The sequence below is a fragment of the Hypanus sabinus genome, chromosome 11 (genome assembly GCF_030144855.1).
Source record: "Hypanus sabinus isolate sHypSab1 chromosome 11, sHypSab1.hap1, whole genome shotgun sequence".
NCBI classification, from domain to species: Eukaryota; Metazoa; Chordata; class Chondrichthyes; order Myliobatiformes; family Dasyatidae; genus Hypanus; species Hypanus sabinus.
Genome location: NC_082716.1, coordinates 101261704 through 101285388, shown reverse-complemented (window position 1 = coordinate 101285388; position 23685 = coordinate 101261704).

Here is a 23685-nt window from a genome sequence, read left to right as displayed (position 1 = left end):
CCCCCTCTTCTCCCCCCCTCTTCTCCCCCCCTCTTCTCCCCCCCTCTTCTCCCCCCCTCTTCTCCCCCCCCCCCTCTTCTCCCCCCCTCTTCTCCCCCCCCTCTTCTCCCCCCCTCTTCTCCCCCCCTCTTCTCCCCCCCTCTTCTCCCCCCCTCTTCTCCCCCCCTCTTCTCCCCCCCCTTCTCCCCCCCTCTTCTCCCCCCCCTCTTCTCCCCCCCCTCTTCTCCCCCCCCTCTCTCCCCCCCTCTTCTCCCCCCCTCTTCTCCCCCCCTCTTCTCCCCCCCTCTTCTCCCCCCCTCTTCTCCCCCCCCTTCTCCCCCCCTTCTCCCCCCCTTCTCCCCCCCCCTTCTCCCCCCCCTTCTCCCCCCCCTCTTCTCCCCCCCCTCTTCTCCCCCCTCTTCTCCCCCCCTCTTCTCCCCCCCTCTTCTCCCCCCCCTTCTCCCCCCCTCTTCTCCCCCCCTCTTCTCCCCCCCTCTTCTCCCCCCCTCTTCTCCCCCCCTCTTCTCCCCCCCTCTTCTCCCCCCCCTCTTCTCCCCCCCCTCTTCTCCCCCCCTCTTCTCCCCCCCTCTTCTCCCCCCCTCTTCTCCCCCCCTCTTCTCCCCCCCTCTTCTCCCCCCCTCTTCTCCCCCCCTCTTCTCCCCCCCTCTTCTCCCCCCCCTCTTCTCCCCCCCCTCTTCTCCCCCCCCTCTTCTCCCCCCCCTCTTCTCCCCCCCCTCTTCTCCCCCCCTCTTCTCCCCCCTCTTCTCCCCCCTCTTCTCCCCCCCCTCTTCTCCCCCCCCTTCTCCCCCCCTCTTCTCCCCCCCTCTTCTCCCCCCCTCTTCTCCCCCCCTCTTCTCCCCCCCTCTTCTCCCCCCCCTCTTCTCCCCCCCCTCTTCTCCCCCCCCTCTTCTCCCCCCCTCTTCTCCCCCCCCTCTTCTCCCCCCCCTCTTCTCCCCCCCCTCTTCTCCCCCCCCTCTTCTCCCCCCCCTCTTCTCCCCCCCCTCTTCTCCCCCCCCTCTTCTCCCCCCCCTCTTCTCCCCCCCCTCTTCTCCCCCCCCTCTTCTCCCCCCCCTCTTCTCCCCCCCCTCTTCTCCCCCCCCTCTTCTCCCCCCCCTCTTCTCCCCCCCCTCTTCTCCCCCCCCTCTTCTCCCCCCCCTCTTCTCCCCCCCCTCTTCTCCCCCCCCTCTTCTCCCCCCCTCTTCTCCCCCCCCTCTTCTCCCCCCCCTCTTCTCCCCCCTCCTCCCCCCCCCCTCTTCCCCACTGCTCCTGGAGAAAGGTCCAAGCATTCAAATGATCTCTCTCTCTCCCTCAAAGCTGTCAGAATGGTGCCGGGGCAAAGTTTAATCAATAGTTTGGATTCGGTAGTTCACGTTATAATGCGCTTCTGATTTCTGGTCACTTTTTTTTTTGTTGCTGTTTTGGGCAATTTTGAATCGGGCCAGCCTGCAAATAATGAAAACTGAGCTGAATTGAATATTCGTGGACTCTCTCAGTTTTGTGTTTTATATTCTGTGTTTCGCTCTCATTTTTTGTTTCTTGCCTTTTGGGTGATGTACTTTTTTGCCCATGGGGGGGGGGAGTACTGATGTTTTTCTTTGAATGGATTCTATTTTTCTTTGTTCCATAGCTGTCTGTGGGGAAGACGAACCTCAGGGTTGGAAACTGCATACATACTTCAGTAATAAATGTACTGTAAATTTTGAGAGAGCAATGTTTGTGATTTCAGAGTGGAGAATTTGAGAAATAATAGATAAAATTCATATATGAGTTTCAACGTAATGAAGTATCCCACTTCAGCGAATGATTTTGGTTACTTTCACTCTCAACACTTGGACAAAGTGAGCGTTGGTGCAGCTGCAAGTTTAAGAAAAAGATGCTGACTAATGCTGGGGCTTTAATTCACCATTGTTTGAGCTTTCAGGAAGACAGGGTCCAACTAAAGGTGTGGCAGTCACTGGTTTATTGGCGGCACCCACAACAGGGAGCTGCGTGACCCTGGTCATAGTGAGGATCAACCCTAGAGCCACAACGTCACCAATTTTCAGCCTTCCAGGGTGGAGTCGGCGGAGTCAGTGTGGCATGGTGTCCTTACTGGCATCGGTGCTACCCACCCCTCCAGTGCTCGCTTGGCGGAATACAAGCTGTATTAGGTTTGACTGCAGACTGCTGCAACATTCATTGACCCAGGGACTTGGACTATTTCTTTTGTGTGACTGTATTTTACTGATATCGTCTGTGTTCTTACTGTATTATATGTGCCCGGCACTGTGTATGATGGCTTCTACCTCGGCCCCCGAGGAACGCTGCTTCCTTTGGCTGTATACGTGTACGGTCGAATGACAATCAAACTTGGAACTGAAATCTCTTGTGAAACCGTGACCCATAGCTGGTTCCTCATGGCCACCACCAGCTTAGGGATCGGATTGAAATTCACATTTATTTGTAGCATGCACATCAAAACACTCAGAGAAATGCATCAATTGCATTAACAAACTGAGGAGGTGTGGCGCTAGCTCCCAGGTGTCAAGTCAAATGGTTCAATTTAATATCAGAAAACGTATACACTATACAGCCCGAATTTCTTACTCTTCGCAGACACCCGTGAAGCAAGAAAGCCCATCGAATGAATGATAGTAATATCAGGATCCCAAAGCCCCCATTCCATCCCACACACAAGCAGCAGCAGACGCACCAGTTCCTGATGGACACCACGAAACATGTTTCTGATTGTTGAATGATACTTTTTCAGAGATGTCCATTGCAGAGGCTCGTTGTCTTTAATCAAATACTTTGAAGTTGCTTGTTAAATTACAGTCTTGTAAACCAACACAGCCAGATCTCTGTTACTGTCTTCTTGCTGAAAAGCAAGCAGTGCGCATTCAGGGATAGATGCCAGAGAGGCTGCTAATCACCCTGGATTCACATCGCTAAACAGGAGATGATGTCACCTTCTCGGGCTGTGAAGCCAGCAAGTGTCTGTTTGCCTGACATTCTCTAGGCCATGTACTGCTGGGTGGAAGGTGGTGAGGTGATGTTTAGTGTTAAGGCATCCTGGGTACTGTTAAACTTTGTCCATGACATGCCGTAGGTTAGAGATGGAGAAGTAGAGGGAGAGAGATAGAGGGGAAGAGAGGGAGGGAGAGAGCAAGAAAGAGGGGGAGAGTGCCAGTGAGGGTAAGAATAGGATGCTCTGGAGGGTGAACACGTGGCTGAAGAACTGGTATAAGGGGCAGGGTTTCACATTTCAGGATCATTGGGACCTCTTCTGGGGCAGGTGGGACCTGTACAAGAGAGACGGGTTACACCCGAACTACAGGGGGTCCAATATCCTTGCGGGGAGGTTTGCTAGTGCTATTGGGGGGAGGGGGTTTAAAACTAGATTTGCAGGGGGATGGGAACCAGTGTGCTAGAGTAGATAGTGGAGCGGAACTGAAAATAAATGATTAAAGTTTCATGCAAAGTCACAAATAGAAGGGTTGTGTATGGTGGTAATAATCTTCTGAGGTGTGTCTATTTCAATGCGAGGAGTATTGTGGAGGAAGGCTGACGAGCTGAGGGCGTGGATTGACAAGTGGAATTATGACATTGTAGTCATTAGTGAAACTTGGCTACAGGAGGGGCAGGACTGGCAGCTTAATGTTCCAGGGTTCCGATGTTTCAGATGTGATAGAGGCAGAGCGATGAAGGATGGGAGGGTGGCTTTGCTAGTCAGGGAAAATATTACAGCAGTGCTTCGGCAGGACAGATTAGAGGGCTTGTCTACTGAGGCCATATGGGTGGAGCTGAGAAACAGGAAAGGTGTGACCACATTAATGGGTTGTATTATAGAACATCCAATAGTCAGCGACAATTGGAGGAGCAAATCTGCAGAGAGGTAACAGACAACTGCAGGAGACAGAAAGTTGTGATAGTAGGGGATTTTAATTTTCCACGTATTGATTGGGACTCCCACACTGTTAAAGGTCTAGATGGGTTAGAGTTTGTAAAATGTGTTCAGAAAAGTTTTCTAAATCAATATATAGATGTACCAACTAGGGAGGATGCAATATTAAATCTCTATTAGGAAATGAGTTAGGGCGGGTGACAGAAGTGTGTGTAGGGGAACACTTTGGTTCCAGTGATCATAACACCATGAGTTGCAAATTGATCATGGATAAAGATAGATCTGGTCCTCAGGTTGAGGTTCTAAACTGGAAAAAGGCAAAATTTGAAGAAATGAAAAAGTATCTAAAAAGTGTAAATTGGGATAGTTTGTTCTGTGGCAGTGATGTTGTTGGTAAGTGGGAGGCCTTCAAATGAGAAATCTTGAGAGTGCAGAGTTTAAATGTTCCTGTCAGGATTAAAGGCAAAGTGAATAAGAATAAGGAACCTTGGTTCTCGAGGGATATTGGAACTCTGATAAAGAAGAAGAGAGAGATATATGACATGTACAGGAAACAGGGAACAAATAAGGTACTTGAGGAGTATAAAAAGTGCAAAAAATACTTGAGAGAAATCAGGAGGGCTAAAAGAAGACATGAGGTTGCTTTGGCAGTCAGGGTGAAGAATAATCCTAAGAGCTTCTACAGGTATGTTAAAAGCAAAAAGATAGTAAGGGATAAAATTAGTCCTCTTGAAGATCAGAGTGGTTGGCTATGTATGGAACCAAAGGAAGTGAAGGAGATCTTAAATGGGTTTCTTGCATCTGTATTTACTAAGGAAACTGGCATGGAGTCAATGGAAATAAGGCAAACAAGTAGTGAGGTCATGGAACCTATACAGATTGAAGAGGAGGAGGTGCTTGTTATCTTGAGGCAAATCAGGGTAGATAAATCCCAGGACCTGACAGGGTATTCCCTCTGACCTTGAAGGAGACTAGTCTAGAAATTGCAGGGGCCCTGGCAGATATATTTACTTTGTAAATTGTCGGTATCTAAAGGTGAGGTGCTGGAGGATTGGAGGATAGCTCATGTTGTTCCATTGTTTAAAAAAGGCCCTAAAAGTAATCCAGGAAATTATAGGCCAGTAAGTTTGACATCGGTAGAGGGTAAATTATTGGAAGGAGTACTACAAGATAGGATCTACAAGTATTTAGATAGACAGGGATTTATTAGGGAGAGTCAGCATGGCTTTGTGCGGGTAGGTCATGTTTAACAAATCTATTAGAGTTTTTCGAGGAAGTTACCAGGAAAGTGGATGAAGGGAAGGCAGTGGATGTTGTATACATCGGCTTCAGTAAGGCCTTTGACAAGGTCCCGTATGGGAGGTTAGTTAGGAAGATTCAGTCGCTAGGTATACATGGTGAGGTAGTAAATTGGATTAGACATTGACTCAATGGAAGAAGTCAGAGAGTGGTAGTGGAGGATTGCTACGCTGAATGGAGGCCTGTGACTAGTGGTGTGCCACAGGGATCAGTGCTGGGTCCATTGTTATTTGTCATCTATATCCATGAACTGGATGATAAAGTGGCAAATTGGATCAGCAAATTTGCTGATGATACAAGGATTGGAGGTGTAGTGGACAGTGAGGAAGGTTTTCAAAACTTGCAGAGGGATCTGGACCAGCTGGAAAAATGGGTTGAAAAATGGCAGATGGGGTTTAATACAGACAAATGTGAGGTGTTGCACTTTGGAAGGAAAAACCAAGGTAGAACATACAAGGTAAATGGTAGGGCACTGAGGAGTGTGGTAGAACAGAGAGATCTGGGAACACAGATACAAAATACCCTAAAGGTGGTGTCACAGGTAGATAGGGTAGTAAAGATCTTTTGGTGCATTGGCCTTTATAAATCAAAGTATTGAGTATAAGAGTTGGAATGTAATGGTGAGGTTGTATAAGGTATTGGTGAGGCCAAATTTGGAATATTGTGTGCAGTTTTGGTCACTGCAGTACAGGAAGGATATTAATAAGGTTGAAAGAGTGCAGAGAAGGTTTACAAGGATGTTGCTGGGACTTGAGAAACTGAGTTACAGAGAAAGGTTGAATAGGTTAGGACTTTGCTCCCTGGAGCATAGAAGAATGAGGGGAGATTTGACAGAGGTATATAAAATTATGATGGATATAGACAGAGTGAATGCAAGGAGGCTTTTTCCACTGAGGCTAGGGGGAGAAAAAAACCCAGAGGACGTGGGTTAAAGGCGAAGGGGTAAAAGTTTAAAGGGAACATGGGGGGGGGGGGGAGCTTCTTCACACAGAGAGTGGTGGGAGTGTGGAAAGCTGCCAGATGAAGTGGTAAATGCAAGTTCACTTTTAACATTTAAGAAAAACTTGGACAGGTACATGATGAGAGGTCTATGGAGGGATATGGTCCAGGTGCAGGTCAGCAGGATTAGGCAGAAAAGTGGTTCGGCACAGCCAAGAAGGGCCAAATGGCCTGTATCCGTGCTGTAATGTTCTATGGTTCTATGGGAGAGGGAGAGACTGTGTAAGAGAGGGAGGGGAGAGACGGAGAGAGTCAGAGAGGAAGAGAGAGAGAGAGAGAGAGAGAGAGAGAGAGAGTGAGAGGGAGAGAGAAAGAGGGAAAGAAAGAGTGAGAGGGAAAGAGAGAGTGGGACAGAGAGGGGTATTGTGAGAAGGACAGAGAGAGAGAGAGGGGTGGGGTGGGGAAGAAGGAGATAGAGAGAGAGAGAGAGAAAGAGTTAGCCTGAGATGGTGAGCGAGGGAGAGAGGGATAGGGTGAAAGAGAGAGAGAGAGAGAGTGTGTGACTACAGAGAGAGATGAAAGCGGGAGAGTGTGAGAGAGAGGGTGGGAAGACAGCTGGAGGGAGGCAAGGAGAGGGATAACAAGAAATAGTGAGATTGGAGAGAGCTATGAGCGTAAAGGGAAGAGGTATACAAGATATGATAAGCACAAGAGATTCTACAGATGCTGGAAATCTGGAATAAACAGTTTCTTGTCAAGACCCTTCTTTTGGACTGTAAAGGAAGTGGGATGATGCCAAGGTCTCAGCACATAATGTCTGGTTCAATGGAACCAGGCTTTCAGGTCAAGGAGATGCTCACCAGCTTTTCCTCCAACCTGGCCACGTGATGTGGCCTCCTCTACACAGCTGAGACCAGGTGTAAACCCGGTGACTGTTTCTCAAAGTGCAGGCACTCTGTCCAGGTTGTTGATACCATTACATCTCGCTTCCCCATTCCCCCACAGTCTCAGCCTCCTACACTGCCGGGTTACGCCAAGCATCAACCGAAGAACAGCATGTCACATTCCGCCTGGACGGGCACGCACATTGAATTCTCCATTTTTTGGGTAACCCATTGACTCTGAGTTCCATTTCAAAGTTCAAGGTAAATTTATAATCAAGGTACAGGTATGTCACCATATAAAACCCGGAGAATTGTTTTCTGGGGGGGGGGGGACATTCATAGTAAAAACAAGAAACACAATAGAGTCAATGAAAAACCACACCCAACAGTATGGACAAACAGCCAATTGACAAAACACAACAAACTGTGCAAATATGAAAAATCTAATAATAATAAACAAATGTGTAATAAATATTGAGAATGTGAGATGAAGAGTCCTTGAAAGTGAGTGCATAGGTTGTGAGAACATTTCAATGAGGTGAGTGAAGTTGAGTGAAATGATTCCATTTGGTTCAAGAGTCTGATGGTTGAAGGGTAATGCATTTTCCTGAACTTGCTGGTGCAAGTCCTGAGGCTCATGTACCTTCTTCCTGTACCAGCTGCAAGAAAGGAGCATGTCCTGGGTGGTGGGGTCCCCTGGTGACAGATGTTGCTTTCCTGCGACGGTGCTCCATGTAGATGTTCTCGATGGTGGGGAGGACTTTACCCGTGGTGGACTGGGCTATACTACTGTTTGTGGGATTTTTCATTCGGCAGCATCGATGTTTCCACACCAGACTGTGATGCAGCCGGTCATTATACTCTCCACTGCCCATCTGTGGAGGTGAGTCAACAATTTAAATAAAATATGGAATAAATTAGAACACTATCAATTGTTGCAGTACTATAAAACAGTGTATTAGCTTCTAATAGTTATCATTGGAGTAATTCATCCAGAGGACTCTGCCGTGTTCCTTTGATTGACTGCAAATGAGCAAAATCAGCACAGACACCTTGTGCAGAAAATGGATCGGCTTCAAACGATGCTTTTGACAATCACATCCACCGTTGGAACAATACCTTCAAATTCTTTGTAGTTTCTAACTTGTTGATGTAGTGAAATCATATCCATCTCACTCCCAGCCGTTTCTGGTGTCTCCAAGCCTAAATCCTTGAAACCAGTGAGCCAAACAGTTCTGAATTGTCTTGCTGTTTATTTTCTGCTATCAAGGACATAAATCATTGCTCTTTGAACACAAGCATGCACTTTATAGATAAGATAAGGGCAATTCCTCAGGTATGTTTAAACAAGATAATAAGCTACATAATTAGAACAATTACTTAGAGTGCGTCCATGTGCTAATACTAAACCAATGAAAAATGCAATAAACCGTTAGTTTAGCTGTTGTTCCGCTTTCTGCCGGTGTGTGTGGAAAAATACATGAGTTTGTTTAAAAAGTACAAATCTTATAAAAAGTATCATTTAAAAAAATACAGTAAGTTAAACAGCTGTCTATATGATTTGAACGTGGGTGGTGCATAGATTGCAAGATAACCAGGTTTACCCTTTGGTGGTTCAACATGAGAAAACAAAACATTTGCCATCGGTTAATAAAATGCTTTGGCAGGTTCCTTGCGTATCTTCTCATGACGAGTGAGCTCAGAGGCTCCACAGAACCTTCCATAAGACCATTAGACATAGCAGTAGAATTAGGCCATTTTGCCCACCAGGTCTGCTCCATCATTCCGTCATGGCTGATTTATTATCCCCTTCAACTCCATTCTCCTGCCTTCTCCCGATAACCTTGGACACCCTCACTAATCAAGAACCTATCAACGTCCACTTTAAATGTACCCAATGACTTGGACGCCACAGCCCTCTTTAGCAATGAATTCCGGAGTTTTACTGCCCTCTGGCTGAAGAAATTCCTCCTCATCCCTGTTCTACAGGGACATTGTTCTATTCTGTGGCTGCGTCCTCTGAAGTGCTTTCTTCCTATCCACTAGCTAGGCCTTCCAATGTTCAATAGGTTTCAATGAGATCTCTCATTCTTCTAGACTCCAGTGAGTACAGGCCCAGAGCCATCAAACAGTCCTCATTCATTAACCCTTTCATTTCTGGAATTATCCTAGTGAACCTCCTCAGGATCCACTCCAATGTCAGCACATATTTTCTTAGATAAAAAACCCAGAACTGTTCACAATGCCTCAATTGATGTCTGACCCATGCTCTACAAAGCCTCAGGCCAATTGGACTCATTTACAAATTGTTTGATGGGACTCTGAACACAGCAAACTGTGTGCCTGAAGAGCTTGTTGTGAGTTTTCAGTCCGTCACGTGTCTCGTGTTAGTCACAGACAAGATAGGCATTTGTTTCAATCATATTCAGTGCCCTGTTCAGCCAATACACACCACAGTACAAATTATTCATGCTTAAAGAAGAACTATTTATTTTTAATTGAATTTTGACTCAATGCGCTTTAGGATACATTAAAGTCTTTAGTTCAGCTTTCAAATTATCCTGCTCTGCTTTACAAAGCTGTTTTTATGAGAAAAAAACATTAATTGTTATTGAATCTTAATTAAGGAGAATGTATCCCTTTTAATCAGGCTGTGTTGACGAGGGCTTTTGAAAATCTATAAACATAAAGCAATTGCTTAGCTGTTAACAAGTGCTCCCTCATTCGTTTTTGGGGAAGTGGGAATTGCCGGCAGGGGCCAGCCTCTGTAGTCCATATCCGCGTGCCCTTGAGAAGCTGGAGGAGGTGGACTTTCTCCCTAAAACACTGCAGTGAAGTTGCCCCAACAGTGCAACTTGAGAAGGTGGTGGGGAGGGGAGGGGAGTGGGCTTCCTCCCTGAAACACGACAGTCCTCGTGATGAAATTGCCAAAAAGCTGAGACTTGAGGAGGTGGGGGAGGTGGACTTCCTCCCTGAATCTCTGTGGTCCTCTCGGTGAAGCTGCCCCAACAGTACGACTTGAGGAGGTGGGCTTCCTCCCTTGATCCACTGCAGCCCTCCGGGTACAATGCTTTACAGTACAGGTGACCCAGGACTAATTCCCACTGCTGTATGTGAGGAGTTTACTGTGACCACGAGGCAGTAAATTCCGGTCAAAGTAGTGCCAGCAAGTAATGCAACTTCAGGGAGCATCTTCCAGTTTGTCCCCAAAACAGTTTCCTTCACTTATTTGACTTATTTCACTTTTTCCTTTAGTTGTGTTTCCCACAGTGTGGGAGCCTGTGATCTACCGTTTGATGGCATGTTACCAGGCCGACGGAGTGGTCTCGTGCTTTGCCATCACCAAAAAGGATCCAGGAAACCTCGAGACCAAGAAGCTTGGGGAGCCCATGATCGACTCCATCGCTCGCCAATCTCACCGATTAAAGCGTCGAGGAAGATTGAGGTCACCGAGGTGAGTGTGGGGGGCGAGGGGTGTTCAGTGCTACCCACCATCCCCTTGCTCGCTGCTGCTGAGCGAAGGCCCCTGCATTCGAATGGTCTCTATCTCTCAGCCTCGATTCTGTTGGAGGATGGTGCCAAAGTTCTGGGCCTGCACCTTGTGGATTGGACTCCTTCAATTCTGTGTTTTGCTTGTTTTCGTGTTGCCGTTGGTGCGATTTTTTTTTTCTTTTGTTTGGCGCGTGGGGGGAGTTGACGTTTTTCTCTGAATGGGTTCCATGGTTTTCTTTGTTTCGTAGCTGTCTGCGAGAAGACAAATCGCAGAGCTGCATACTGCAGTCAGTTGTCAACTGGATATATGCTGAACTTTGACACTGAGGCATTTTGACACACCCTGTGCACTCGATTTCTGCGTGACTCTCTCTGCAAGCGTTTCTTCCAGAGTCTCGCTGACTGTCATCCGCTCGTCAGCAGGATAATTACAGTTGAAGCCGCTGCTGTGCCTCAGGTGATGACAGGCACCTGTCACGCGTCGCCTCGACAGTAGGTTCCTTCTGAGCTACTGATTTGATTCTCCGACACCACTCCTCAACATTAAGCTGCATTCCTGGTGAAGACCTGTCACAGCTGGCAGCTCAGTGGAGAAATGGCTTGTTAATCAGACCCTGGGAGCAGTCAGTCCTTTTCTGGGAAGACACAGGCATCTCTCCCTTCTTGACACATCGCTGAAAGTGGCCGAAGTGCTGCACCTGCCCATTCACCTCTATTCAGGCCCCAAACAGTGCTTCCAGCTGAGACAACACTTCACCTGCCAGTCTGCTGGGGTTGTCTATTCTGTCCAGTCGACTCGATGCAGCCTCTTCCACGTTGGTGAGACCCATCATAAATTGGGGACCACTTCATCGAGCACCTCTGCACCATCCGCCGCAAGTGGGACCTCGGATGGCCAAACATTCTAATTCTGATTCCCATTCCTGTTGATTCATTGGTCTGTGGCTACCTCTTGTGCCAAGATGAGGCCACCCTCAGGGTTGAGGAGCAACACCTTATATTCCACCTAGGTAGCCTCAAATTTGATGGCATGGATATAGATTCCTCCTTCCAGTAAAAAAAAATCCCCCCCCACTTCTTCTATTCCCCACTCTGAGCTTTTCACCTCTTCTCACCAGCCTATCACCTCCCCCTGTGTTCCCTCTTCCTTCACTTTCTCCTTTGGTCCACAATCCTCTTCTATCAGATTCCTTCCTCTCCAGCCCTCGACCTTTCCCACTCACCTGACTTCACCTATCACCTTCCAGCAAGCCTCCTTCCCCTCCCCAATCTTTTTATTCTGGCATCTTCACTCTTCTTCCTCTAGTTGAAGGGTCTCGGCACAAAATGTGAATTGTCTGTAATAGGTGCTGCCTGACCTGCTGAGTTCTTCCATTGACCTGGACTTCCAGCATTTCAGATTTTGTCATGCTGATTATCTTTCACTCAGTGATTGAATCCCTAATCCTTCCTACACTCTTCATATTGGAAATTCACAACATTGGAAACTAAATATGGGCGGGGGGGGGGGAGGTGTCAGGGGTAGGGCAGATACATGAGGGACATTTAAGAAAATCTTAGATAGGCACATGCATGATTGAAAAATGGAGGGCTGTGTGGGAGGGATAACAGCTTAAGGCCATAAGATATAGGAGCAGAATTAGGCCATTTGGCCCATCAGGTCTGCACCGCCATTTCATCTTGGTTGATCCATTTCCTTCTCAGCCCCAATCTCCTTCTTTCTCCCTGTATCCCTTCATGCTCTGATTAATCAATCAGCCTCTGCCTTAAATATACCCAATAACTTCAAAGGTTTCAAAGGAACATTTAATGTCAGAGAAATGTATACAATATACATCCTGAAATGCTCTTACTTCGCAAACATCCAGGAAAACAGAGAAGTGTTCCCTAAGAATGAATGACAGTTAAATGTTAGAACCCCAAAGTCTCCCCCCAGCTTCCCCTCCTGTGTGTAAGTGGCAGCAAGCAGCAATCCCCCCTCCCTCCATCGGCAAAAGAAAAAGCATCGGCACTCACCACTGAGCACTCAAGCGTGAACAAAGCAACAGACTTGCAGTTAACCCAAAGACTTCGCGTTTCACCCGGTATCCAACAAACCACAGGCTCTCTCTCTCTCCCTCATAAGGGAGAGGGAGGTGTCACAGTTTTCACAGCCAGCGGGGAGACATAACAAACAACTCACTGGTTTACAATGTTAGAAGTCCGCCATGTTGCTTTCCTTGAGCTTTGTGCTCAAAGATCACAGCTGCAGATATTCTGACTCCCTCGATGACACACGGGTCTTTTGCCATGACACTGACCCTCAAATCAAGTATAAAAGTGGGGAGGTTCAAAGGGTCTTTTAATATCAGAGAACGTGTACAGTACACAACCTGAAATTCATGCTCTTCACAGACATCCATGAAGAAAGAACCTCATAGAATGAATGATATAAACATCAAAGTCCCAAAGCCCCCTTCCCACCTTTCTTCACACAAGCAACAGCAAAAGCATTAACACCCTCCTCTCGTGCCATCGAGAGAGAGAGGAACTGTTCTTCTGCAACAGAGAGTGCAGAGACCAGCAACTCACTGTTCTGATGTGTTATGAGTAATAAACAGACCTGATGGACAATGGGCTGCAGAGTTAACCATTCCCAATCCCCCTCCTGAGAACTACGAGCTATTGCTGTTGCTATGCTGCTCATGAGAGAGAGAGAGAGATGAAACACAGGCAAGAACATTTGCTACAGATAAGAGGGGGAGAAAGACTGTTGATTTACTGTATTATGACTCTTCCTGGATTATTTACCTTCCACTACAAGGACTTTACTTTGCTCGTTAACATTCCTCAGGAGATAGCAGGAGTGGCCTGATTTGATGGACACGATCATTCAGAGTTGCTGGATAGCTGAGACCCCGTGAGTGGGAATAAAAGACAGGTCTGGAGAGACATCCTTCAGACACACCAGTGGACACTGACTGTGTTGGGAACCCACAGAAAGGTGGGGGCTTCGGAGACCGAACCAGGAGATCGGTCAGTAAAGCTCACAGTGTTACAGCAGGGCCGGTGGGGACTTGTGTGTGTGTCCACTCATGCCAGAGTGACAAGTCCACCACAGAAGAATGGTCTAGCTGAAGACCAGAGGGGTCATAACTGAATGGCCACAACGACACGACGGATTAAGAAAGCCTCAAAAAGGTTTGCCTGCTGCAACTGTTGCTGTTACATTTCGCTCGCTCTCTCTCTCTCTCTCTCTCTCTAACAATTTCAATACAACAACCATAACTACTTCAGCTTTTATGAACTGAACCCTGTACTTTCCTATGACAATTCATTTACCCCTAGACATCGATAGAGCTTGTTTATTACTGATTATTATTATTCCGACACTTTTAGGTTTATTACTGCTAACTTGTTTTATATGTATATTTGCATTTTTGATATTGTATTGTGTAGTTTACTAATAAACACCTTTAGTTTGGTACCACCAGACTCCAACGGATTCTTCTTTCTCTGCTGGTCAGACACTCAGTTACGGGGTACGTAACAGATGTTACCACCTCCAACATCGCTTCTCCAAACCCCTACCCACCTCCATCTTGAGGACCAACAGGCTCTCACTCTCTATCAATAGAGAGAGAGAAAGCAAGGGATTACTCAATTAGAGGGGTCTTCTTCTGACAGCAGCCGCCGATTAGCAAACGCACAGCCTGTTGTCTGGACGTTTCCATCTCTTACGACGCTTCTGTTGGCAAAATTGACGAGGAACCGGTCTGCCCACAGGGCTGCTCCCCGACTTTTGACCTCACAGTCCTGAGGATACATGTCTTCCAGACTGTTCTGGGAGATAGCGAAGCACTAGGCCATAGAGTCGGTTTTAAAACGCACCGCTTGCAAAGTATTATAGTTTGAACTTACACTACAGACTCCGACAGAACTCCAGAAACCTTGAGAAGAAAAGAAAGAGGTAGGAGAAGAGAAACAGGCTGTTTTGTGGATGAATTGGAAGGAGTTGCCTGTTCTACAAAATCAGCTGACCCAATCATTACTTGTTCCACCCAGTTGTTGCTACAATTGGGTTTGTTTCCATGCTAAAAGGCCCCATGACCGTTGCAGGCTTTGGTGAGCTGCTTTCAGCACTGCAGACAGTCCTGTTCTCAGCTCTCAATCCAAAACATTGGTAGCATAGTGAACTACATATACCTGTCTGGGCACACCCCCCTGCTGACTGCTCCTGTGGCTCCTCCCACAGACCTCGGTATAAAGGCGATTGGGGACTCCGCCCCGGCCTCAGTCTCCAGGATGTAGTATGGTGGTCAGTTGCTGCTTGTTCTTTCTTCCAGCCAATAAAAGCCTATATCTCGCCTCACGTCTCAGAGAGTTATTGATGGTGCATCAGGTAGTTCCATCCCTCACTCCTCGACCTGCTGAGACCCTTCTGCAGATTGTGTGAGTTTCTCTCATTAAGGAGGAAGATTCCTGCATTTAATATTTGAAGCTCTGGGGGTGGGGGTGGGTGAGTGTGGTGGACAGCCCGCCCCTGAATTCCTAATGACCAGCTCTATTGATTGTTGTTGTGTTAAGATGCTTTTGTGGGATTACGGTGGGAAGTTCCAGTTCATTTATTGTTACACTTTAGCTTGGGTTATACAGTTATTCACTTGTGTGTTTGTGAGCCACCCTGACTGTCACTGGGGTGTGTGATGGTCACCTTCCCGTCTGTATGAGACTGGTGCGGTTCACTCTCCGGGTCAGGGTGCCCGGTCTGTTCTGTGTCTATCACAATAAAATGGTTGTTGAGTTAATGAGCTTCCTCATCTGTCATTATGGACCAAATGCTCACCACAATATTATCATTCCATTAATGACCAAAAGATCCCATTCTCCTTGAGAATGGGGGCAGATTTGACAGAGGTATAGAAAATTATCTGGAGCTTAGATAGGGTTCAGTGACAGGGTGGAGATATGTCTCTATCAAAGTAGGTGTAAAGTGCTCCTTCCCTCTGCTAGCCTACAGGTCACCCTTGAGCAAGGTGTAGCACCTACTTAGCTACTGGTCAGAGTTACATGAAGCTGTGGGAGCGGGTGGTGGATGGTTGTATGAGCAGCTGGTGCACATCACAAGGCCTGGTTACGTGACCACTGACACCAGGCAGACAATCTCTGAAGAGTATTGATAATGGCTGGGGTCACCCGTCTTGTAAAGACACTGCCCAGAAGAAGGCAATGGCAAACCACTTCTGTAGAGAAATTTGTCAAGAACACTCACAATCATAGACCACGATCGCCTACATCATATGACAGGGCACATAATGATGATGAATTAAGGAAGAACATTCTTGGATTTGAAGGCAGTTAAAGCATAGAGCGTTACGGGACAGGACAGTACAGGCCCTTTGGACCACAATAGTTCAAGAATGTTGTAGTGATGAAGGGAAAGGTGAAAGGAAGGAGAAAGAGGAACCATTGAGGAGTCTGGGCTGTTACTGGAAGAAATGCTGAAAAATACAATTCTGAGTCATATTCTGTAGATACAGGAGCCTCAGGTCCCACACCACCAGGTTCAGGAACAGTTATCACCCCACAACCATCAGGCTCCTGAACCAGTGTGGATAACTTCACTCACCACAATGAGCCTCAGGTCCCACACCACCAGGTTCAGGAACAGTTATTACCCCACAACCATCGGGCTCCAGAACCAGTGTGGATAACTTCACTCACCACAATCAGGTCCCACACCACCAGGTTCAGGAACAGTTATTACCCCACAACCATCAGGCTCCTGAACCAGTGTGGATAAATTCACTCACCACAATGAGCCTCTGGACCCACACCACCAGGTTCAGGAACAGTTATTACCCCACAACCATCAGGCTCCTGAACCAGTGTGCATAACTTCACTCACCACAATGAGCCTCAGGTCCCACACCACCAGGTTCAGGAACAGTTAATACCCCACAACCATCAGGCTCCTGAACCAGTGTGGATAACTTCACTCACCACAATGAGCCTCAGGTCCCACACCACCAGGTTCAGGAACAGTTATTACCCCACAACCATCGGGCTCCAGAACCAGTGTGGATAACTTCACTCACCACAATGAGCCTCAGGTCCCACACCACCAGGTTCAGGAACAGTTATTACCCCACAACCATCGGGCACCTGAACCAGTGTGGATAACTTCACTCACCACAATGAGCCTGAGGTCCCACACCACCAGGTTCAGGAACAGTTATTACCCCTCAGCCATCAGGCTCCTGAACCAGTGTGGATAACTTCACTCCTCACAATGAGCCTCAGGTCCCACACCACCAGGTTCAGGAACAGTTATTAGCGCACAACCATCAGGCTTCTGAACCAGTGTGGAAACGAGCAGTCAACATTTAGGCCTCGACCCTTCATCAGGACTGAAGAGGGAGGGGGCAGGGTGGGATGGAGAAGGCTGGTAGGTGCCAGGTGAAAAACCTGTAAGGGGAAAGATCAAGGGGTGAGGGAGGGGAAGCAGGGAGGGGATAGGCAGGAAAGGTGAAGAAGGAATGTAAGTGGAAAGCACTATGGGTCGTAGAAGGAGGCGGAACCATGAGGGAGGTGATAGGCAGATGGAGGAAGAGGCAGAGTGAAACTGGGGTGGGGGAAGGGAGGGAGAGGGAATTACCGGAAGTTGGAGAATTCAGTGTTCATGCCAAGGGGTTGGAGACTACCCAGACGGTATATGAAGTGTTGCTCCTCCAGCCCAAGTTTGGCCTCATCATGGCAGTAGAGGAGGCCATGTATGGACATATCCGAATGGGAATGTGAAGGAGAGTTGAGGTGGGTGGCAACCGGGAGATCCTGTCTGTTGTGGCCGAAGGAGCGGAGGTGTCTCGATGCCTTCCTGTAGCAGGCAGTACCCAATCCAGTACCTCAGCCAATGAGCCGCTCACTATTGGGGTAGATCTGCAGTAGTTCTTGCAGTCCACCACTGTCTTGTGATTGTTAAAAAGATATTTAACAAAGAAAAAAAACACCTTTGATTGGTCCCTGAGTAGCTGCTGCATCCAAACACAGCACCATCTTAACCAAAGCAAAAGTAAATAGTATTGATTTATTTATCTTATTTAGTGCATTGGTTGCTGTGTGTGTTTGTGTGTAGATTGAATTGTGCTTCGTCGTTCTATTGTGAATGTCTGCAGGGTTGCACCTTGTGGCTTATGAATACTTTGATAAATTTACTGAACTCAGGCTAAAGCTCTCCACCTTCTCCGACTGCTCTGGGCTCTGTGCCTGCGGGCTCTGCAAAATCTACTCCATTCTGCTCAAAGTTTCAAAGGTACGTTTATTATCGACGTATGCAACTCTGAAATTCTTCTTCTCCAGGTAGCCACGAAACCAAGAAAGAAAAGAACAGCAGCACGATCATCGACCCCCAAATCCCCCCTCCCTGTTAAAAAAAAAACAATCAAAATGGAGCAGGCACATCAACTCCTAAATCCCTCCTCCTGCAAAAAAAAACAAGAAATATTAGGCAAAAACCACAGTATTATATAAAAAAACTATAACACTGGGAAAAGTCTACAGTCCAAGTCCACATTTAAAACACAGAAAACCTGGGCAACATTCTCCAGGCACCTGGGAAGGCTCTCCCCTTCCCAACAGCGTAGCAAATCAATCCTCAGCATTCAAAAGACAGGCAGCCAGCGCTCTCCCTCCGCCCTCGTCTCGCTGTTTCAGTCTCCTTCGTTGCTTTAATCGGCAAACAGTGGAGACTTTAATCAATGAAATGGAGTCGATCATCAGCCTGTCCACCATGAGGTTCTCACACATTGCCTCTGTCTCCCAGACTTCTCCCAGAGACTGCAGAGGGCTGTGACACCCAAACGATCTCCAGACTGCAAATCACAGGCTTCAACATTTCCAGAATCACATTGAGGGTGAAGAACACACGCAGAAGATAAAAGAAGTGAAATATATGATTTCATAATTGATCCAGATGACGTTGACTGAAGGAGCACTGTGCTTGACTGGAATTAATGATGAAATGAGGCTGAGGCTGTGGGCCTGCTCCAGGCTTCATGTCTATGCCTTGTTTTGTGGCTGCTTGTAAAGAGACGAATCTCAAGGTTGTATCATTTATACATACTCCGATAATAAATGTACTTTGAACCTTTGACAGGGTTTGACAGGGGTGGATGTTACCCCCTCATGGGGTAGTTAGACTGGGAACATAGTTTCAGATATATTCTGCAAAGAGCAAGAACTGCCAGTTGTATACTGTCTACATTCTCTGATATTGAACCATTGAGATAGGAGGTCACCCTGTCAGACAGAGATGGAGGGGGGTAATTTCTTCCCTGAGGGGAAGTTCTCTCCGAGAGAGCTGTGGAGTGGAGACACAGAGGTTCTGTGGGAAATAGTTTCATGAGGACCAGGTTCTGAGGTCAGCATTGTACTGGATGTTGGAACACTCTCCCGCGTGCTGACGTCGTGGGAGCCACAGCGTCAGACGAAGCATCTGCCCCTCTGGGGGAGCTCCAGCCCGCACGCCCACTCGCTCCTGTACATTCTCCGATGCTGCGAAGCCCCTGGGCGAGAGCTGGTGCCTTGTTCTGCCGTGTTTTTATTTCCATTCCGCTCTGACCCTTGGGTCCTGATCCAGTTCTGTCACAGAGCCAGCCTTTTCCTGCAGTGGTTAATTCACAGCCCCAGAGTCATCTTAAAAAGGTCCCCAAAGACCTCTAAAACTAAAGGCACACAAACTAATTAACCCCTTGTGGCTAAGGCTGGTAGCATCTATAGATGCTTTAATTAATCGGGGCTTGTCAAAACATCACCTAGTTTGAGTGGATTGGAGAGGTAGCTTGACAGTTAGTGTGGTACTATTAATGCTCAGAGTTCAGAGTTCAATCCTGGTGTCCCCTGTCGCCGTACATCCTCCCCGTGGAATGCATGGGCTTTCTCTGGGTGCTCCCGTTTTCTTCACAGGCCAAAGATGTAAGGGTAGGTAAATTGTCCTGTTAGGGTTAGGTTAGGTTAAACTGGGGTTGTCAGAGCTTGCTGGGTCAGTGCAGCTTGAAGGCCTGGAAATAAATCGCCAAGTACCGGTAAGTAAATAAACGTAGGATAACCCGCATCCAACAATGCACAGCAAGATCCCGTAACCACAGCACTGGACCAAGGAGAAGGCAGTCTACTTTGCTGGGGCTGATCCTGGCCCCAAGACGTGAGAAACTGATGAAAGGTTTTGAAGGTGGAACGGTAGACATCGTCAAGGGGACTAGAATGTAAAAACAAGGATGTAATGCTGGGGCTTTATGAGGGATTGGTCAGACCACTCTTGGAGAGTGCTGAACATTTTAAGAAAAGATGGGATGACATTGGAGAGGGTCCAGAAGAGGCTACCGTCCCAGCATTAAGTTAGAGTTAAATTGGGGTTATCAGTGGGGAGGTTGCAGGGGTGACACTGCTCGAAGGGCTGAACGATCTACACCGTGCTGCTTTGCTAAGTATGTGTTGAAGTGGTTATTAGATTGTAATATCTACAGAATCTGACAATCATACTGGGGACGTGGAGACTGAGTTCAAATCCCTCCATGGTGAAAGGTTCAGATTAAACTGGATGCACACGGATCACCAGGGACTGATGTTCTATCACGTTAATACCACTGGGTCACCCTAGCCCTGAGGGGGGGGAACAGTGTACCTCACCACCCTGACCAATATGCTCTTCAGAACCGCACCTGCACACCTAATGTCTTCAATGAGTCATTAGAAAAATACAGCACGGAAACAGATCCTTCAGCCCATCTAGTCTGTGCTGAACCATTTAAACTGCCTACTCCCATTGACCAGCACTGGGACCATAGTTCTCCATACCCCTACCATCCACGTACCTATCAAACTTCTCTTAAATGTTGAAATCGAGCTCACATGCTCCACTTGCGCTGGCAGCTTGTTCCACACTCTCACCACCCTCTGAGGGAAGACATTTTCCCTCATGTTCCCCTTAAACATTTCACCTTTCACTCTTAACCCATGACCTCTGGTTGGAGTCCCACCCAACCTCAGTGGAAAAAGCCTGCTTGCATTTACCCTCTCTATACCCCCCATAATTTTGTATACCTCCATCAAATCCCCTCTCAAACTTCTAAGTCCCATGAAATAAAGTCCTAATCTATTCAGTCTTTGAGGTGTGATAAGTACATTCTCTCTTACAGGACTAGCTATGTATAGCTAGGGTGCCTAAGACTTTTGCACAGTACTGTAGTAATTTTATGTAATGCACTGTACTGCTGCTGAAAAAACAAATTTCCTAACACGTGAGTGATGATAAACCTGATTCTGAAATGGGTCTCTATGTGGACTGAGAGTGGGAAGGGAGCAGAGGGAGGGGAAATCATGGTTGGGAAAAGGGGAAGGGAGAGGGGAGGGAGTAGGAAGCAGCAGAGAGACATTCTGTAATGATCAGTAAACCAATTGTTTAGAATCAAATGACCTCGCCTAGAGACTCTGGACTGGGTATATCTGCACCCATGGCACATCTGTACCCCATGCCCCTTGGCACTCCTTCTTTGCCATGCATCCCACAGCCCTCCCATGGTGCCCTACCCTCACCATTCCCAACATCCATTGCTCCCCACCAAATTTAAGGGCTCGTTCTCTGTTCCATACTGACATGTGCAATGCTGCGCAAATATCTAAGGCACCCGAGCTTAGATGTGCCTAAGACTCTGTAGAAAAGTGCTACAGAGAAGCAGGCTGTTTGGCCCATAATATCTGTGCTGACCATGATTTCAACTTAAACTCATCCCATCTGGTCCATAATTTATTGAAAGAAATGTCACAGTTAGATAGGATCTCAAAGAAAGTTTTTGGCACATTGGCCTCATAAATCAAAGCACTAAGTACAGAAGTTGAAACGCTATGCTGAAGTTGAATAAGACATTAGTGAGGCCTAACTTGGAGTGCAGGTTTAACCAACTCTGCAAGAAAGATGTAAATAAGGCTCAGAAAGTACAGAGGAAATTTACAAGGATGTAGACAGGTCTGAGGACCTGAGTAATAAGGAAAGATTGACTAGGTTAGGACTTCATTCCTTGGAATGTAGAAGTTTGAGAGGAGATTTGATAGCGATATACAAAATTATGAGGGGTATAGACATTGTAAGTGCAAGCAGGCTTTTTCCACTGAGGTCATGGGTTAAGAGTGAAAGGTGAAATGTTTAAGGGGAACATGAGCGGAAGCTTCTTCACTCACAGGGTCACGAGAGTGTGGAATGTGGAGCTGCCAATGCAAGTGGTGCATGCGAGTTCGATTTCAACGTTTAAGAGAAGTTTGGATAGGTACATGGATAGTAGGGGTATGGAGAGGGTCAATGGTCCCAGTGCAGGTCAATGGTAAGCAATTGAAATGGCTTGGCACAGACTAATGGGCCGAAGGGCCTGTGGCTGTGCTGTAGTTTTCTAAGACTCTTTGACTCATTGGGGAGCCCCACAACCTGGGCATGGGTCACACCCCGATTCCCTGCCGATTTTATTCCTATCCAAATACCTTCTAAATGTAATTGCTTCCAGCAAGTCCCCAGGCAGTGCACTCCAGGCCTCCGCTGCGCTCTGTATATTGGTATGGGGGCTAACGTAACGCCTTACCATGCCAGCAATTAGGGTTCAATTCCCACAGCTGCCTGTTGAGGGGAACACATGACGGGAGCCTCTTCACTTAGAGGTGGTGAGAGTGTAGAACGAGCTGCCCGTTCTACGCGAGCTCGATTTCGATGCTTGAGGGAAGTTTGGATAGGTGCATGGATGGAAGGGGCCTGGGGTTGGATGGGACTACAACTAGAGAGGAAACCTTTTCACTCTGATGGTCATAGGAGTGTGGACCAAGCTTCAAACAGGAGAGGTGGATTCAGGATTGATTTCAACATTCAAGGGAAATTTGAATAGGTACATTAAAAGGAGGTTTAGCAAGGGCTATGGTCCTGGTGCAGGTTGAGGGGAGTGGGGAAGTTGATAGTTTGGCATAGAGTAGATGGGCTGAACAGCCTGAGTCTGTGCTGTACTTAGCCACAGTATATTCTGCACTCTGCTCTTTTCCCTGCACTATGTTAAGAAATGTTCTGTGTGGATCATTCGGTCATTCTGTGCCGTGTCGTATGACATGGACAATCAAGGTCTTTCCATGACCATGATGGTTCTTCGCAAATTTTTCTGCAGAAATGATTTGCCATTGCCTTCTTTGGGGCAATGCCTTTACCAGCCATTATCAATACTCTGCAGAGATTGTCTGCCTGGTGTCAGTGGTCGCATAACCAGGATTTGTGATATGCACCGGCTGCTCATATGACCATCCACCACCCCCTCCCACCGCTTCACATGACCCTGATAGGGGGTGGGGAGGGGGTAAGCAGGCACTACCCCTTGCCCAAGGGTAACTTGCAGGCCAGCGTAGCACCTTACACCTCAGATAGCGAGCAAAATATAGTTTTTCACAGTATCTCTGTGACTGTTATAAACCACTTACCATTGACCTTATCTAACCTTATAACTTTATAAGCAATCAGTCCTCCTATCAGACACCCACTGTAGTAAATTGAATCTGATGTCTGTGCTTCTCCTGGGGTCGACGATTCCTGCACAGTAATACAGATCTGTGGCAGGATCCCCAGAGTCCACACCCATCCCGGCCTACACTTCAATCCCCTGCTTTAACTCCTAATGTCCTCATTGGTAATTTACATCAACCACTTTGGCAAATGCATCTTCCCTCTGGTGATGTGTGTCTTACAGATATATTAGCCTTGCAGAACAAGAACAATTCCTCTTCAGAAGTAATTCATCAGTGGCTTGGGACTGGGGAAATCTGCTGGAATGGAGAAAATGAAGCACAAAGAGAGGCTTCTTCACTCTCCCTCTGTTACTGGGTCTTTAACTCAACGAGGCAACGGCTGGATGATTGATCCGTGAAATCCCGGATGAACTGAAACAGTATTTTCAAATGTCACGCACAGATCCGGCTTTTTATAGATGGTGGAGGGGCTGTGACTGACCAGGGTATCCCATACACACCAGCACACCCCAGTAAACAGAACACAACAGTCACTGCCTTGCCTTTATGTACAGTGATAGGGGCTCCATGTATTTACACAGGGTGATAGGGGTCTCCATCTATTTATACACAGTGCTGGGGTCTCTATCTATTTACACACAGTGCTGGGGTCTCTATCTATTTACACACAGTGAGAGGGGGTCT